Here is a 16,280-nt window from a genome sequence, read left to right on the forward strand (position 1 = left end):
GGATTCTCTGGTGTCTGATAAGGTGTGAGCGCAGACTGAAGCTTTTCCCGCACTCAGCGCACGTGTAGGGCGTCTCTCCTGTGTGGATTCTCTGATGTGCGATAAGGTTTGAGAGCTGACTGAAGCTTTTCCCGCACTCAGAGCACGTGTAGGGCGTCTCCCCTGTGTGGATTCTCTGATGTCTGATAAGGCTTGAGAGCTGACTGAAGCTTTTCCCGCACTCAGAGCACGTGTAGGGCGTCTCTCCTGTGTGGATTCTCTGATGCGTGCTAAGGCTTGAGCGTTGACTGAAGCTTTTCCCGCACTCAGAGCACGTGTAGGGCGTCTCCCCTGTGTGGATTCTCTGATGTGTGATAAGGTTTGAGCACAGATTGAAGCTTTTCCCGCACTCAGCGCACGTGTAGGGCGTCTCCCCTGTGTGGATTCTCTGATGTCTGATAAGGCTTGAGCACCAACTGAAGCTTTTCCCGCACTCAGAGCACGTGCAGGGCGTCTCTCTTGTGTGGATTCTCTGATGTCTGATAAGGACTGAGCGCTGACTGAAGCTTTCCCCGCACTCATGGCATGTGTAGTTTGTCTCTTCCAAGTTGATTCTCTCACGTGTAATAAGGGCTGAGAGGCTACTGAAGTTCTCCTCTGGCCTCTGCTGAGTCTCAGAGGCTTTTACTGTTTCTCGGAGTGCACAACTCCTGGAAACATTCCCTTTGGGTCTTCCTGATAACGTCCCATGTGGTGCTCCTTGCTCAGCATCTTCCTGCTGGGGTTTCTGCATCTCATTCTCACGCACCATCCTATCACCTGATGGGAGACAGAGAGAATCCAGACATAGGTCACTCCCTGTGCCTGAGAGAAAGGAAATCTCAGAGACAGGAATTTTAAAAGGGATGAACAAACCAAAATATGTGCAGGAGAGATCAAACCTATCAGGAGCTGATTTTCCCCAGAGGAGAGAGGAAGGGATCAGTTTTGGTCTGCATTTCACCAGAACATGCAGGGGAAAGTGGGATCAGGTAGGGATCTGCTGCCAGTTGTTAGTCAGGATAGGTGGGAAGCCATGAGTGACATCTGCCTAATTATTCCACATCTGCAGGGAACAATCCTGAACTTGGAGAGCTCACAAGGTCTTTGGTAGGGCATCCCGAATGTTTCCTGTATTCACGGACAGTTTTTGACTTGCTTTAACCAAGTCCTCACCTCTGCAGGCAGCTCTCGGGAGCACTTCTTTCTCAGAACCCTGGAGGTTCGGGACCCACGGCTCTTCCCCTCGTTCCAGCTGTGAGACCACATCAGGTTTGGAATTTAGAAACCCTACGCCAGGCAAAGAAAACCAGCAAGGTCAGTGGAATTTGTGGGATACTTGTCACAAAGAATAGTCCATGGTTTTAAGCTCAGATCATTTTTAAGCAGTAACATCCCAAGACCAGCTTCCTTGGCTCCAAGTGGCACGAGAGTTATTATTAATCATACGCATTACCTTAGTGCCTAAGGACCAACTAACAGTGTGTCTCTGTTGTGCTAGGCACAGTACAAATGCAGAATAGTAGATGGCCCGTGCTCTGAAGAATTTACAGTCTAAATAGACAAGACAGACACAGCATGGGGGAAGGGGTAGAACCCTCTGTTAGAATGGCGATATTCAGGCCTGCCTGCAAAGCCTATATTTTAAGAACTTAGGTGTATTTTTATCACATAGCTAGTTACAGGAGTATGAAAACAAAGAATCAAAATCACAGTGTGCCTGTGTCTGGGCCTTCTCTCACTAGGATAGGCTGAGGCCTTGTTCTTAGGCTAAGGCCTTTGGCTAAGCAGCAGGGGCAGCCATAAGCTGGGAAGCGAAGGGTCACATCCTCACATCCCAAACCAGTCACACTGAAATAAGGTGCTATTGGGCTGTTAGGAAGACAATCCTGTCTGGATCTTAAGATGGTTAAAGAAACCTTAATTTGATAGCATTCTGTCTGGCAAGAAATCACTTATCAATCGTTGTGGTTGTGAAACCCTCATTTCTGTATTGCTTTATCTTTATGGCCACCACTTTTATACATTGTTAATCAGTCTGGTTCTCTAATTGTTTCTCTCTCCTGTATAATTAATGTTGCCAGGTGTAAGTTAATTAGGGTACTGGTTTATAACTGGTTAGAGCAGGAGTAGGCAACCTATGGCAGCACATGAGCTGATTTTCAGTGGCACTCACACTGCCCAGGTCCTGGCCACCGGTCCAGAAGGCTCTGCATTTTTAATTAATTTTAAATGAAGCTTCTTAAACATTTAAAAAACCGTACTGACTTTACATACAATAGTTCAATTATGTATTATAGACTTATAGAAAGAGACTTTCTAAAAACATTAAAATGTATTATTGGCACATGAAATCTTAAATTAGAGTGAATAAATGAAGACTCCGCACACCACTTCTGAAAGGTGGCCGACGCCTGGGTTAGAGAATTAGTCACAATATGTTAGAATTGGTTAGTTAAATTTCAGCACAATTACTGGTTAAGGTATAGTTGAGAATATTGCTCTATAAATGGGGTCAAAGTGGAGGGGGGAAGGAAATTGGAATTATAGAATATCAGGGTTGGAAGGGACCTCAGGAGGTCATCTAGTCCCACCCCTGATCAAAGCAGGACCAATCCCCAACTAAATCATCCCAGCCAGGGCTTTGTCAAGCCTGACCTTAAAAACCTCTAAGGAAGGAGATTCCACCACCTCCGTGGGGAACCCATCCCAGGGCTTCACCACCCTCCTAGTGAAATAGTGTTTCCTAATAGCCAACCTAAACCTCCCCCATTGCAACTTGAAATCATTACTCTTTGTTCTGTCATCTGCTACCACTGAGAACAGTCTAGACCCATCCTCTTTGGAACCCCCCTTCAGGTAGTTGAAAGCAGCTATCAAATCCCCCCTTCTTCTCTTCTGCAGACTAAACAATCTCAGTTCCCTCAGCCTCTCCTCAGAAGTCATGTGTTCCAGTCCCCTAACCATTTTTGTTGCCCCCCGCAGGATGCTTTCCAATTTTTCCACATCCTTCTTATAGTGTTGGGCCCAAAACTGGACACAGTGCTCCAGATGAGGCCCCATGAATGTTGGTTAGGGGGCGAACGGGAACAGGGACACAGGCCAGGCTCTGCGGCATCAGAGCTGGGAAGGGAACAGACTGTATCGGCATATAGAGATAAGCCCGACTGGTGTGAAGGGCTTCGGAATATGTAATCTTATAGGTGTAAAAATTGTACAGACTATACCACCCTGTGACATCATCAGCGAAGTGCCCATTTGTGCCTGGGTAGGGGCCCTGCTCTGGGAGGGAGGATGCAGCAAGGACTCAGGATCGGTGGCCAGGGTCGCTGTGCATAGGAGATGGGGAGGTTATGTGAGGAGGGGGGTAATGAGTGGGAGAGGGAGGTCAAGTGTTAAAATAATAATATTTGGGGAAAAAAATGTATAATAAAGTGAAAGTGAACAGAAATAAAACTGGAGTGGAGGCTCTAAAGCAACAAGGCTTGGGTAGGGATTCGGGGTTAAAGGTCTGGGATCCCCCACAGCTCCAGACCCCCAAACCTCTCCTCCCTCCCACTGACCCACCCACCCCACTTCCTGGGTGCCCTTCCCCCACACTCCCCTCCCCTTCTTCCCATTACTCTCAGCCAGCACCACCTCCTGGCACCTTGAGAACATCTTGTATTTTCTCCTCGTCTCTCACAGCCTCCTACCTCCCTGCTGCTTCTTAGCTCTAACCCTGCACACACCCGCCCCATGTCCTGGCATATCTACTACCCCCCGTCTCCGTCCCTCCCACGGCTCGCTTATCCCTTCACCCATGGGATCCTGAACGGTAACATTACACGCTCTCCTAAAAGAGCTCATCTGACTGTCACACAAGCCATGCATGAGTCACACACCTATTTACTCAATTTAGAATTCTACAGGCAGCATATTTTCCTCTTAAAATGAGGAAAAGGCATGAAAGCGACTGTGATTAATGTAGTTATGAATGTAGCCAATAAGGATACATTCAATGCAATTTTAAAATGACTGACAGCACCAAAAAGGCACATGTCCAAAAATGGTACTAGTGGGTGGGAGATAAGGCAAAAAAAGGGGGGGCAAGGAAACTTGTCAAAACTGGTATGACGAATAAAGGTATAAAGTGATTACTGCTCAGGTTCTTCAGAGACCCCACAGCTTCTAATAACGCAGGGGACAGGACTCCTTACCCAGTGAGGTCACCGTCTCATAGTTCTCCTGCATGACATCCCTGTAGAGGGCTCTCTGAACAGAGTCCAGTAGTGCCCATTCCCCCTTGGTGAAATACACAGCCACCTCCTCGAAGGTCACCGGCCCCTGAAAGAACGAGAGTCCAACACTCAGTAACTGCTGCCCCACTCACAACCCCACTATTCACGGAACAGCAGCACCAGGTAAATGGAAGCCCCGGGAGGCACATGTTAACAGAGTCCCACCCCACCTTGCCTAGAACAGACAGGCGGCATCAGAAGGGTAGAAAGAGAGAACCTTTGTGTCTCCCAGCTGACAGACGGAGGCAGGGTCTTCACATTTATCACATACCTACTAGCCAGAGCTTGATATAGGAGATGGGGCTGGCTCTGGACCCTACTAATGGCTCCCTGGTAGGAAACACTCTCCAAATAAAATATAAGAAAGAAAAGGGAAGTCAGTAGTAAAGAATATTAGTTAGACCAGGGGTAGGCAACCTATGGCACGGGTGCTGAAGGCAGCACGCAAGCTGATTTTCAGTGGCACTCACAATGCCCGGGTCCTGGCCACCAGTCCGGGGGGCTCTGCATTTTAATTTAATTTTAAATGAAGTTTCTTAAACATTTTAAAAGCCTTATTTACTTTACATACAACAATAGTTTAGTTATATATTATAGACAGAGAAAGATCTTCTAAAAATGTTAAAATGTATTACTGGCACTCAAAACCTTAAATTAGAGTGAATAAATGAAGACTTCTGAAAGGTTGCTCACCCCTGAGTTAGAAGGTCAGAATTGTAGAAAATTGGTAAGGGAAGTGTGACGTTATTGATATGAATTGGGACCTTATAGAACATGGGTTGCAACCGAGGTCCTGTAGTGGCACCAAATTTGATGTAAAGGGGGTCATATGAGGTGTCTAAGACCAGGTTATGGGTTGCTGGTTATGATTATGCTGTCTGTATGTATGTATCATTTTGTAGTTGAAGTTATGAATATTGGCTCTATACTGTCTGTATTTCAAGCTAGTGCTGTGCTTCTGGGAGACATCACAGACAAGTTGGTGTTAGCTCTGCCTAGCCTGCTTGATGGCCCATTAAGGACCATCGGCTACACAATTGACCCATGGAGAGAAGGCAGATACACCTTGTGACTCAGCAAAGTATGCAGGGACTGGCCCATGTGACCCCAGACTCCATTTTGCTGTAATTTTCCACAGTAAGGACAAAGAGGTTCTTACACCTGGAAAAGCCTATATAAGGCTGATGCCTCATCTCCATCTTTTCTTCAATCCTGCTTCTACCTCTGGAGGGACTTTGCTACATGCTGAAGCTCTACACAAGGGACTGATGACCCATCCCAGCGGGGGATGTTCTCCAGAGACTTGATTTGAACCTGCAGTTTATGCCATCACTGCTACAAGCCTGAACTAAGAACTTTGCCATTACTGTATGTAATTGATTCCATTTAACCAATTCTAGCTCTCATCTCTACCTTTTTCCTTTTATGAATAAACCTTTAGATTTTAGACTCTAAAGGATTGGCAACAGCGTGATTTGTGGGTAAGATCTGATGTGTATATTGACCTGGGTCTGGGGCTTGATTCTTTTTAATCGAAAGAACCTTTTTCTTTTATTGAGATGTTGGTTTTCATAACCATTCCTCCCCGGGACGGGTGGCACTGGTGGTGATACTGGGAGACTGGAGTGTCTAAGGAAATTGCTCATGTGACTTGTGGTTAGCCAGTGGGGTGAAACCGAAGTCCTTTTTGTCTGGCTGGTTTGGTTTGCCTTAGAGGTGGAAAAACCCCAGCCTAGGGCTGTGACTGCCCTGTTTGAGCAAGTGGTCCTGAATTAGCACTCTCAGTTGGGTCCCGCCAGAACCGCCTCGTCACAGGAAGCTATCAGAAATCAATGACCAATCAATGAAAATAAGAAGGAAGTTTTGAAAAGTATATTAATCCTAACAATGGTAGTGATAAATTACTGGACGGAAATGGCAGAATTATCAAAAAAATGCAGAAGAGGTAAAAGTGTTCAATAAGTGTTCTCTCCTGGATTTGGAGAAAAACAGATGCTGTACTCGTATCATAAGATGTTGACGACGACACTCCTTCCATTCCAACAAGAACTCACAAGGACATTAAACAGCAGCTATTACAGTTAGACATGTTTAAATAAGCAGGTCCAGATAACTTGTATCCAAGAGTTTTTAAAGACCTGGTGGAGGAGCGTGGTGGACTATTAATGTTGATTGTAATTAGGACTTGGAACACTGGGGAAATTCCAGAAGACTGGAATTAAGCTAATGCTGTGCCAATACTAAAAAGTGTAAAAGAGATGACCCAGCTAATTACAAGAGTGTCAGTCTGATATCAATACTGAGCAAAATAATGGAGCAGTCGATACTGGATTTCGTTAATAAAGAATTAAAGGAAGGTAATATAATTAGTACCTATTAACAAAGCTTTAGAGAAAATAGATCCTATCAAACTAACTGGATATCCTTATTAGATGAGATCAAAAGTTTGGTTGCAGCTAATATTATTGATGTAATATATCTAGACTTCTGTACGGCATATGACTTGATTCAGCACAATATTTTGACTAAAAAACTAGAATGATACAAAATAAACACAGCATACATTAAATAGATTAAAAACTGGGATTGTAAATGGGGAACCATGGTCAAGTGGATTTATTTCTAGCGGGTTCCCACAAGGATTGCTTTTTGCCCATGTGCTATTTAACATTCTTATCAATGACCTAGAACAGAATATAAAATCATCATGGATAAAGTTTGCAGTTACCACAAAGATTGCGGGTGGTGGTAACTAATGAAGTGCCAGTAGATTCAGGCTCCAGCACTGGGAGTCTGGGAAGTTTTCCCAGCCCTGGCTGGAGGGTTATTTCCTGTTCCACAAAGAGGAGAAGTTCCATTCCCAAATTCCATGCCTTGAAATTAGGCCCTATCTGACACTACACCCCATATTCAGCATAGTGGTATGGTTATAATATGATTAGGACATAATTATGATGCATTTTGTGCAAGATGCGTCATGTGCTGAATATGATTATCCTATTTGTGTGCATGGATCATGTTTGTATTTGAAGTTATGGATATTGACTCTGTATCTGTATTTCAAAGGTGCTTACTCTGGGTAACACCCACAACGAGCCTTTCAGGTACAACAATGAAGAAGCCAGACAGAGCTGATGGCTTATCAACAAAGACAATGGACCATGGAAGAGCTTAGCCTTCCTGTGATTGTTTCAGCCAGCCTATGAGTCATGGCTACTATGACTCAGCAGGACATGCTAGGACATGTGACTAGACCACATGACAATGAACTCCATTTTGGTACCTGTAGTTTTCCACAAACTGGACTGGGAACTTAGTTTGGAACAAATGGTTCCCGCCATATGGAAAAGCTACATAAGGTGGGGTGTGACATCATCTCTTGGCCTCATTCCCCACACAAGCAAACTCCTGGAAACACCTGAGGAACAAAGACTGAACTGCTGCTCCCAGGGTAAAGGGATTTCTAGCTTGTGTATGGAAACTTGGGGGACTGCTTGTACCATCAGTCAGGGTGAGAAATTGCTAATTCAAATTCTATCCATCTAGTATGTTAGGCTTAGAATTGTTGGGATACGTTAGGGTTCAGTAAAACAGCTGGGAAGCTGCTAATGTGCTGACATGCATTGGGGACAAAGGCATAAGCAGGCAGTAATTCTTTGCTTAACAAATAAGTTGCCATATTTTTCCTTTCTCTGTTGCTTGTAAGAATTGACATTGATGCAGCTGCATGAGAAATGTAGTTGCTGGAATAAATGTCCTTTGTGTGAAAGAAAGTAAAAGAAATGTTACCTCCCCCTCCCCCTTCTTTCCCAGCTACATAAACAAGCCCTGGCTTATGGCCCCTTCCTCCCTCCCCGAGAACTGCTCATTGACCCTTCCTCCATACCCTGAGAACTGCTGTTTAGGGAAATTTGTGGCAACACGTTATTGCAAAGAACGGTATTTTCAAGGTAAAAATGCCTCTATGATATGTGTAATACTGTGACAGTGGATAGGGGTGGGTATACTAATTGTATGAGTGTTTCTACTACTTAATAAGGGGTTTTGGGGTGTTGTAACGGATGTAGGTGTTTACATACAAACTTAGATAAAAGGCGTGTGATGTAACTTATCCAGTACTTACTCGATAGTTGGGTCAAGGGGAACAAGTAACAATAAAGAAGCCTGTATTCATATCCGCCTCTGGATCAACCGGCTCCTTTTTTGTTCTAACAATAATTACTTAAAATCTACCTTTCTGCCATTAATAAACTTGTTTTATGCTTTATCTTAATCAGTGCATTTTGAGTGAAGTGTTTGAGGAAAAGCTGAGCTTGGTTAGCACTGGCTTGTTGTGCACATCTTTCCCATATCGAGGGGAAGGTGAACTATATTAATGAGCTTACATTATCCAGATCCCTGTGCACTATAAGATGGTATAATTCTAAATTTATACTACAGCAGGTGTGCAAGGTTGGGGAGTTGGGAAATTGGCTGTTGTCGTCTATCTGTCCTTGAGCAGCTCAGGTAAAGCACTCAGGTAGCTTAGTTGGATGCATGGCGCCACCTGCTGTCGTGTTGGGTGATAACAGGCCCTGGAGAGGCTGGCTGAATCTCCAGCAAAGCAGCGTGAGAAGGGCCAGCCCAGCTTGAGGGTTAGAGGGCACAGCGGTTCCCAGAACCCTACTCAGACTGCACCCCGGGGTGACAACCCATCACACCCTAGAGTACACAAGTCTCAGCAGGTTTGTCACATCCTGTCCCCTCCCTTTCTCCACCTGAGATATTTCCTGCCTCCCACCACCTCCAGCAACTCCTACCCTCCTATGCATTTACTGCTCCTCTCCCTCCAAGCAGAACCCACCACCAGCTCCCTGAGAATCCCTTACCTGAGCCAGCTCCATTGCAGCCATTTCCTTCCCTTTGGGAGGATGAAATGATCTGGAGCAAAACGTGGACGTTAATCTGTAGCCTGCCAGGACGAGAAGGGCAATGTGAGAGAATGCAGAGGGGGCTTTTGTCCATTCCACATGCTGATTCCCGCCGTGATTTTTCCCTAATGGACACTCTAGGTTCTGCCACACTGTGAAGCACAGAGTGACCTTATTCCAGTACAGGCCTAGCCCCCTCGCACCAAGGTGTAACCCTCTGAGACACGGTGAAACCCGCCCAGTAACATCCTCTGTTATACTTACCAAGTTTGCAGACAATACCAAGCTGGGAGGGGTTGCAAGTGCTTTAGAGGATAGGCCAAGGAGGGAGAGCTCAGTGGTTTGAGCATTGGCCTGCTAAACCCAAGGCTGTGAGTTCAATCCTTGAGGGGGCCATTTGGGGCAAAAATCTGTCTGGGGATTTGTCCTGCTTTGAGCAGGGGATTGGACTAGATACCTCCTATGGTCCCTTCCAACCCTGATATTCTATGATTAAAATTAAAAATGATCTGGAGAAAAGGACTGAAGTAAATAGGATGAAATTCAATTAGGACAAATGCAAAGTGCTTCATTTAGGAAGGAACAATCAGGTGCACACGTACAAAGTGGGAAATTCCTGCCCAGGAAGGAGCACTGCGGAAAGGTAGCTGGGGGCCATAGTGGATCACAAGCTAAGTATAAGTCAAAAGGGAAAACATCATTCTGGGATGTATTTGAGGGAGTACTGTAAGCAAGACACAAGTAGTAATTCTTCCACTCCACTCTGTGCGGATTAGGCCACAACTGGAGTACTGTGTCCATTTGTGGTTGCCACATATGAGGAAAGATGTGGACAAATTGGAGAAAGTCCAGAGAAGAGCAACAAAAATGATTAAAGGTCTAGAAAACATCACCTATGAGGGAAGATTGAAAAAAATTGGGTTTGTTTAGCCTGGAGTAGAGAGGACATGATAATAGTTTTCAAGTACATAAAAGGTTGTTACAGGGATGTGGAAGAAAAAAAATGTTCTTAACCTCTGAGGATAGGACAAGAAGTAATGGCCTTAAACTGCAGCAAGGGCAATTTAGGATGGAGATTAGGAAAAAACTTCCTAACTGTCAGAGTGGTTAAACTCCAGAACAAATAGCGTAGGGAGGTTGTGGAATCTCCATCATTGGGGATTTTTAAGAGGAGGCTGGACAAACACCTCAGGGATGGTCTAGATAATACTTAGTCCTGCCTTGAGTGCAGGGGACTGGACTAGATGACCTTCCAAAGTCCCTTCCAGTTCTATGATTCTATGAACCAAAGGCCAGTGAAGAGCAGAATCAAAGGAGTCACTCTGGGGATTCTCCCTGTCACTGTCCCCAAGGCAGCTCTCTCAGGTTAACTAAGTTGTTTGATGCTTTAGCCTTTGTAGAGTCTCTCCTGGCAGTGCCCCCTTCTTGGGCCGGGCCTAGTTTTAGCTTTTGACAAGTGTGACCCCGGGGGCTCTGAGACTGGGCCTTCTTGCCTCAGCACATCTTGTTCCTTTCTGTGGCTCCCCAGTGAGTCCCAATGAGTAGATACTCCTCATACAGACTGTGAACATAAGAGCTGCCCACTGCATCAGACCAATGGTCCGTCTAGCTCAGTGACCAATGCCAGGTGCTTCAGAGGGAATGACCAGAACAGGTAATCCTCAAATGATCCATCCCCCGTCGCCCATTCCCAGCTTCTGGCAAACAGAGGCTAGAGACACCATCCCTGCCCAGCCTGCCTGTGACACTGGCAGAGGAGGTGTTAGCTCTTGCAAAAGCCCCCATGTCTTCATTGAACAGGGACAAACGCATAGCTGGAATCAGTCTGACTCACCTGTGTTAGTATTAGGATTATAAGAATGCGCTTACACTTTATTGAATGCTTGTGAGTTGCTGCCTGGGTTAATATCTGACTAGTTGCATTGTGAGCCTCCGTGGCTCTGTAAATCACCAGACAGGAGAGAGACTTTACCTAGATGACGTGCTGATTGGCAACCGAATGCATTACACCCTGCCTGGCAGGAAAGGTTCATCAACACCAGATAGACTATTATGCAATGTGAAAGATGACAAAAGACTGTTGTTGTGCTCTTCACTTCCCATTAGCTGACTTTGCAGCTCAGAGCACATGGCAGGAAGGGGATAAAAAGCCCCATACAGAAGGAACTGATTATCCGTATGCTGCTTGGACTCTGGGGGGCAAAGTTTCTAGGCATAATCAAGAGATCCCCAGCTGATTAGCCTGGGTTAGTCTTAAGGAAGATGCAGAGCTTGCTTATTATAGAAACTTCTATTACCTTTTGAAATTTAAGACTGTAACTCGTCTGCATCTATCGGATTACCTGCTTTAACTTCGTAAACAACTCTCCTTTCCTTTTAAATAAATCTTAATACAGGTTATGACAGGACTGGCTACACGTATTGTCTTTGTTGTGAGATTTAAGATTCAATTGACCTCAGTAAGTGACTGGTCCTTTGGCATGAGGTCAGGTTTGACAAAGCCCTGGCTGGGATGATTTAGTTGAGGGTTGGTCCTGCTTTGAGCAGGGGGTTGGACTAGATACCTCCTGAGGTTCCTTCCAACACTGATATTCTATGACTGGCAGTAACCGGAACATTGCTGTGATTCGTGGGGTAAGGCAGTGGTTCTCAACTAGGGGTCCTGGGCCCCCTGGGGGCCACTAGCAGGTTTCAGGGCAGGGGCCAAGCAAGGGCAGCATTAGACTCACTGAGGCCCAGGGCAGAAAGCTCCAGTCCCAGCGCATGGGGCAGAAGTCCAGGGCCCTGAGCCCCCACCCGGGGCTGAAGCCAAAGCCTGAGCAATGTAGATTTGTGGGGCCCCTGTGGCATGGTGCCCCGAGAGAGGAAGAAAGTGCCCTGAGGACGCAGCCAGAGGGCTGAGCCCTGACACACGACTGGCTCAGAGGGTCTCTGCAGTCAGGAAGGGCTCGCAGCGAGGGACGCCTGGCAACTGATGGCTGGAGGGGTGAAGAGGTTTGGGGCATGGTGGGGGAAGAAGCATCTGGGACTGGATAACCTGGGGCTGGGCAGTCTCCACAGGGGACACTTGCTCCTCCTGTGCCCTTTCCACACCCTCTTGCGAGTCGAGAATGACCACCCTGTCCCCACCCCCAGCGGCAGCCGTGTCTCAGGACTCTCCCCAGTTGCACCCACTAACTCTCCTCCCATTTGGGGTATAGCTCGGGGCAACAAATTCCCACCAAGATGAACCCAGCTGGCTGCTGCCTGTTCTGGTGCCACAGGGGCCTCTGGTGGGTGAAAGGCAGAACTGTAGCACTTCTCAGGCAGAACGTATCTTCTTCAAGCCAAAAAAAAGAAATTCTGCGCTGGACGTGAATTCTGTGCGTACGCAGCGGTGCAGAATTCCCACATGAGTAACTCACACCTGGCACAAACACAACCTGCTCACTCCCATCTCTTCTCCCTATGTGTCGAGTCCCAGAGCTGCTGCTGTCATTAATGCACACAGGCTTTCACTCCCGTTAGTGCTGGCAAGACCCAATCCAGCGACAGGACTGAACCCTTATTTTCCTATCACGAGACAGTCTCAGCTGAGAGGGAGGTGTGATGGGGAGGGGGTACAATGGGGAAAGTTGTTGTACCCATGTTGGGCCCAGGATAGCAAAGAGGTATTTTTAATTGGTTCTAAAACAATTACCTCCCCCACCTTGTCTCTCCAAGAGATCTGAAAGTGGCAGGAGGAGACAAACAGGAAGACAGAGCTCAGGACTCTAAACCAAACATTTCAAACCCCTGGAAGAAACTACATTTCCCTTCTGCCCCTGGGTTTGTTTGTATCCTACAGGAGGGACCACCCCATTCCCCTCACAGCAGCAACGGGAGACTGCAGCCAGCCCCAGATGGTCTTTCCCAATCCTGGGATGTTTGTTGTGACAAAGATTGTGTGTGGTGGGTGCACGGGCTGGGGACAGCCGGACTGATCTGCAGATTGGAAAGTCAGGGCAACTCTAGCACAGCTTGGGGGCTGTGGGCAGGGGGAGCAGTTCTAGAGCTGGGCCTCTGTCCTCTCCAGGTCCCATGGCAGATGGCTCTGGCAGCATCAAGTGGGTCCATCACTGCAGGGTAAGGTGGGGTAGTGTCTGAGATCAGGGTGAGAATTGCTCAAGAATGGGGGATGGAATTCACCTCCCCAACCCTCTGCAGAGCTCAGCAACTAGGGATTTATCCAGTGAAGTGAAATTCACACTGGGTGACTTTGAGTCAGCCACTGAAAGATCCTTGTGCCTTCGGTTCCACACTGGCCACAGGAGTTGACTAGTTCTCCCTCCCCAGACTGCCGGGGGCAGCCAGGGATAATTAGTGGGTTATGGGAATTAGAAGATGAAAATTCACTAAGAACAATGATATCTGTGTGTTTATTATTAAATCCCCAGACACCCACCAATCCCCGTCCTCCTTCTGATGAGCTATAAATATCTAAGGGACTCAGCTACTGATCCTGCAGTCAGTTCCTGCCCGTCCCCACTTTCTACAGCAGCACTTTTAAGAACAGGGCAGAGAAACATGTAAATACTTTGAACCAAATTCCAGAAGCTGCTGAGCATGGAGAAGTAAAAATGAAACCAAGATTCCGTCTCTCCAAGGACCTAGTGCAAAATAACAGACGCTCCCCAGAAATCTGAAATGGCCACTTCATAACTGATAATGTTATTAATCTGTTCACTTCTGGGAATTACCACTAAGAGCAACAACCCAGTGACGGTGATTTCCTGAGGAAAAGATCTCATGTGTCTTTAGATCATACCGATTTGTAATCTGGAACGATATACACTAAAATGCCTAATTCGTAGCCCTACGGCAATTGCCTGGTGTCACTACAGGGCAGAATTAAGGTTGGTGCCTTAGTTGTGAATTTCCATCCCCTAGCATATTGCAATTGCTGTTAAGTGGGTTTGACAAAATTCATTGTGTCTATTTCTTTCTTTTAATTTCAATAGAGAGCGATATTTATTTTTAAACCCTTTTTTCAACGTTCACAATTTCAATGTTCAGAGCTGTGGGAAGTTATGGGGGTGGTCAGACAATTATTTAATAACAGTAACTGTTGAGAGTCCAAAAGCCAAATCATAGAACTGTTCAAAGAGAAATTGTCAATGTCACACCCAAAATATACAGTGTAAATATCCTTAAATCAAACTCCACTTTCTCCAGAAGCATTTCTGTATATTACCTATATAAATATTTTTTCATCTGTGTGTGTGTGTACAGTGAAATTAACATTTACTGCAATTTATTCATAAAAATCCAATCCTTTCAAGCGTAATTTTAAGTAATGAAGTACTTGAAGTATTTCACTTCCTATACTGGAATGTTTCACTTCAGGATAATTACACCCTCCCTGTGATGTATTTTACTCTCAGTACCGTAACCTCTTGTGATGTAGCTCCTGTCTAGGAGCTCTGCTGAAGCCAGTGGCATTATGATCAGGTGACACTGACATGAGCAGAGACACATGGGGGAGCATGAGGTAACATGGAGGCTACCAGAGTTGAACGTGGCCATAAGAGCACACGCTCTCTCAGCCTCTCCTCTCTCCCACCTCCCAGCGTCAGTAATTCTGAATCGTTCCCTGAAATCTAAATAGCCCCAGTATCAGAGACAGTGATTAACGCAGGTACCTTAGGGGCTGCAGCGCCAACCCCCTGCCTGGATGAGGAGGGTGAAGAATTGCAGTAGAAATGGGTTAGGTTGGGAGAGGGCACAGCTGATGGGGGACTGGGAGCTGAGTTGACCAAGAGGCCAGAACTCATGGGGGGGAGGTTTGGGAGAAGAAGTCAACAGGACTGGGTAGAGGCATTTCAGTGTATTTTCTTCATTAACCATTCTGCCATGTAGACTCAGACTTTAAAGGTCAGAAGGGACCATTATGATCATCTAGTCTGACCTCCTGCACAAAGCAGGCCACAGAATCCTACCCATCCACTTCTATAACAAACCCCTAACCTACATCTGAGTTACTGAAGTCTTCAAATTGTGGTTTGAAGCTCTCAAGCTGCAGAGAATCCTCCAGCAAGTGACCCATTTGGGCTTTGGCTACACTTGCAAATTTGCAGCGCTGCAGCAGGGTGTGAAAAAACACCCTCTCCGGCGCTGCAAAGCGCCAATGTGATCAGAGCCCCAGCGCTGTACATTAATCCCCACAGGGAGGTGGAGTACGGACAGCGCTGGGAGAGCTCTCTCCCAGCGCTGGCGCTCCGACTACACTTAGCGCTTCAAAGCGCTGCCGCGGCAGCGCTTTGAAGTGCTAAGTGTAGCCAAAGCCTTGGAAACTTTTCATTCACATCTAAACACCGGGGAGCTAAGCTGGGTTGATGCATTTTCACTTACAGTGGTACAGTTGTAATTAGGTGCTTAATCAGATGCTCATGCAGCACAAAGCAGTCAATAATGGGTGTGCTTTCATTCATTAACTTGACTGTGTGCTGTGCATCGCTTTGAAAAAAAGATGCTGTGAGGGAGTGTCAAAATTGTAGGCATTAAGAAATGGTAAGTAGGTGTCAGTTCATTTCTCATGCGTTTCTCTCCTAATTTTAATGTCAGTTTTGAATCAGTATTAATACCATGTTGTTTTAACAGAAGTAGGGTCCATTTGTATAATTGTTTGCAAGATTTCATTGGATATTGTGACCCAGCCGTCTTCACCTTTTATTTTCAGATTCCTAAATACAACCCAGCACACCTCTCCTGACAGACTGCAGGCCCTGGCCGGTGATTTGTCAATTGGAAGTGACAGAGGAGGAGAAAAACCCGGGTGTATTGGTTGATCACAGGATAATTATGAGCTGCCAACGTGATGCAGCCGTGAAATAGGTTAATGCAGTCCTAGGATACATCAGGTGAGGTATTTCCAGCAGACACATGAAAGGGTTAGTACTGTTATACAAGGCACTGATGAGACCTCATCTGAAATAGACCTCTACCTTCTGGCCTTAAAGTCTGTGAGTCTATCAACTGTGCCTTGCGTTGCACAGACACTGATGGAGATCAGGGCCCCATCGTGCAGCACATGGCAGAGAACCTGACTGAGATC

Source organism: Mauremys mutica, unplaced genomic scaffold, assembly GCF_020497125.1.
Source record: "Mauremys mutica isolate MM-2020 ecotype Southern unplaced genomic scaffold, ASM2049712v1 Super-Scaffold_100054, whole genome shotgun sequence".
In the NCBI taxonomy this organism is placed as follows: Eukaryota; Metazoa; Chordata; order Testudines; family Geoemydidae; genus Mauremys; species Mauremys mutica.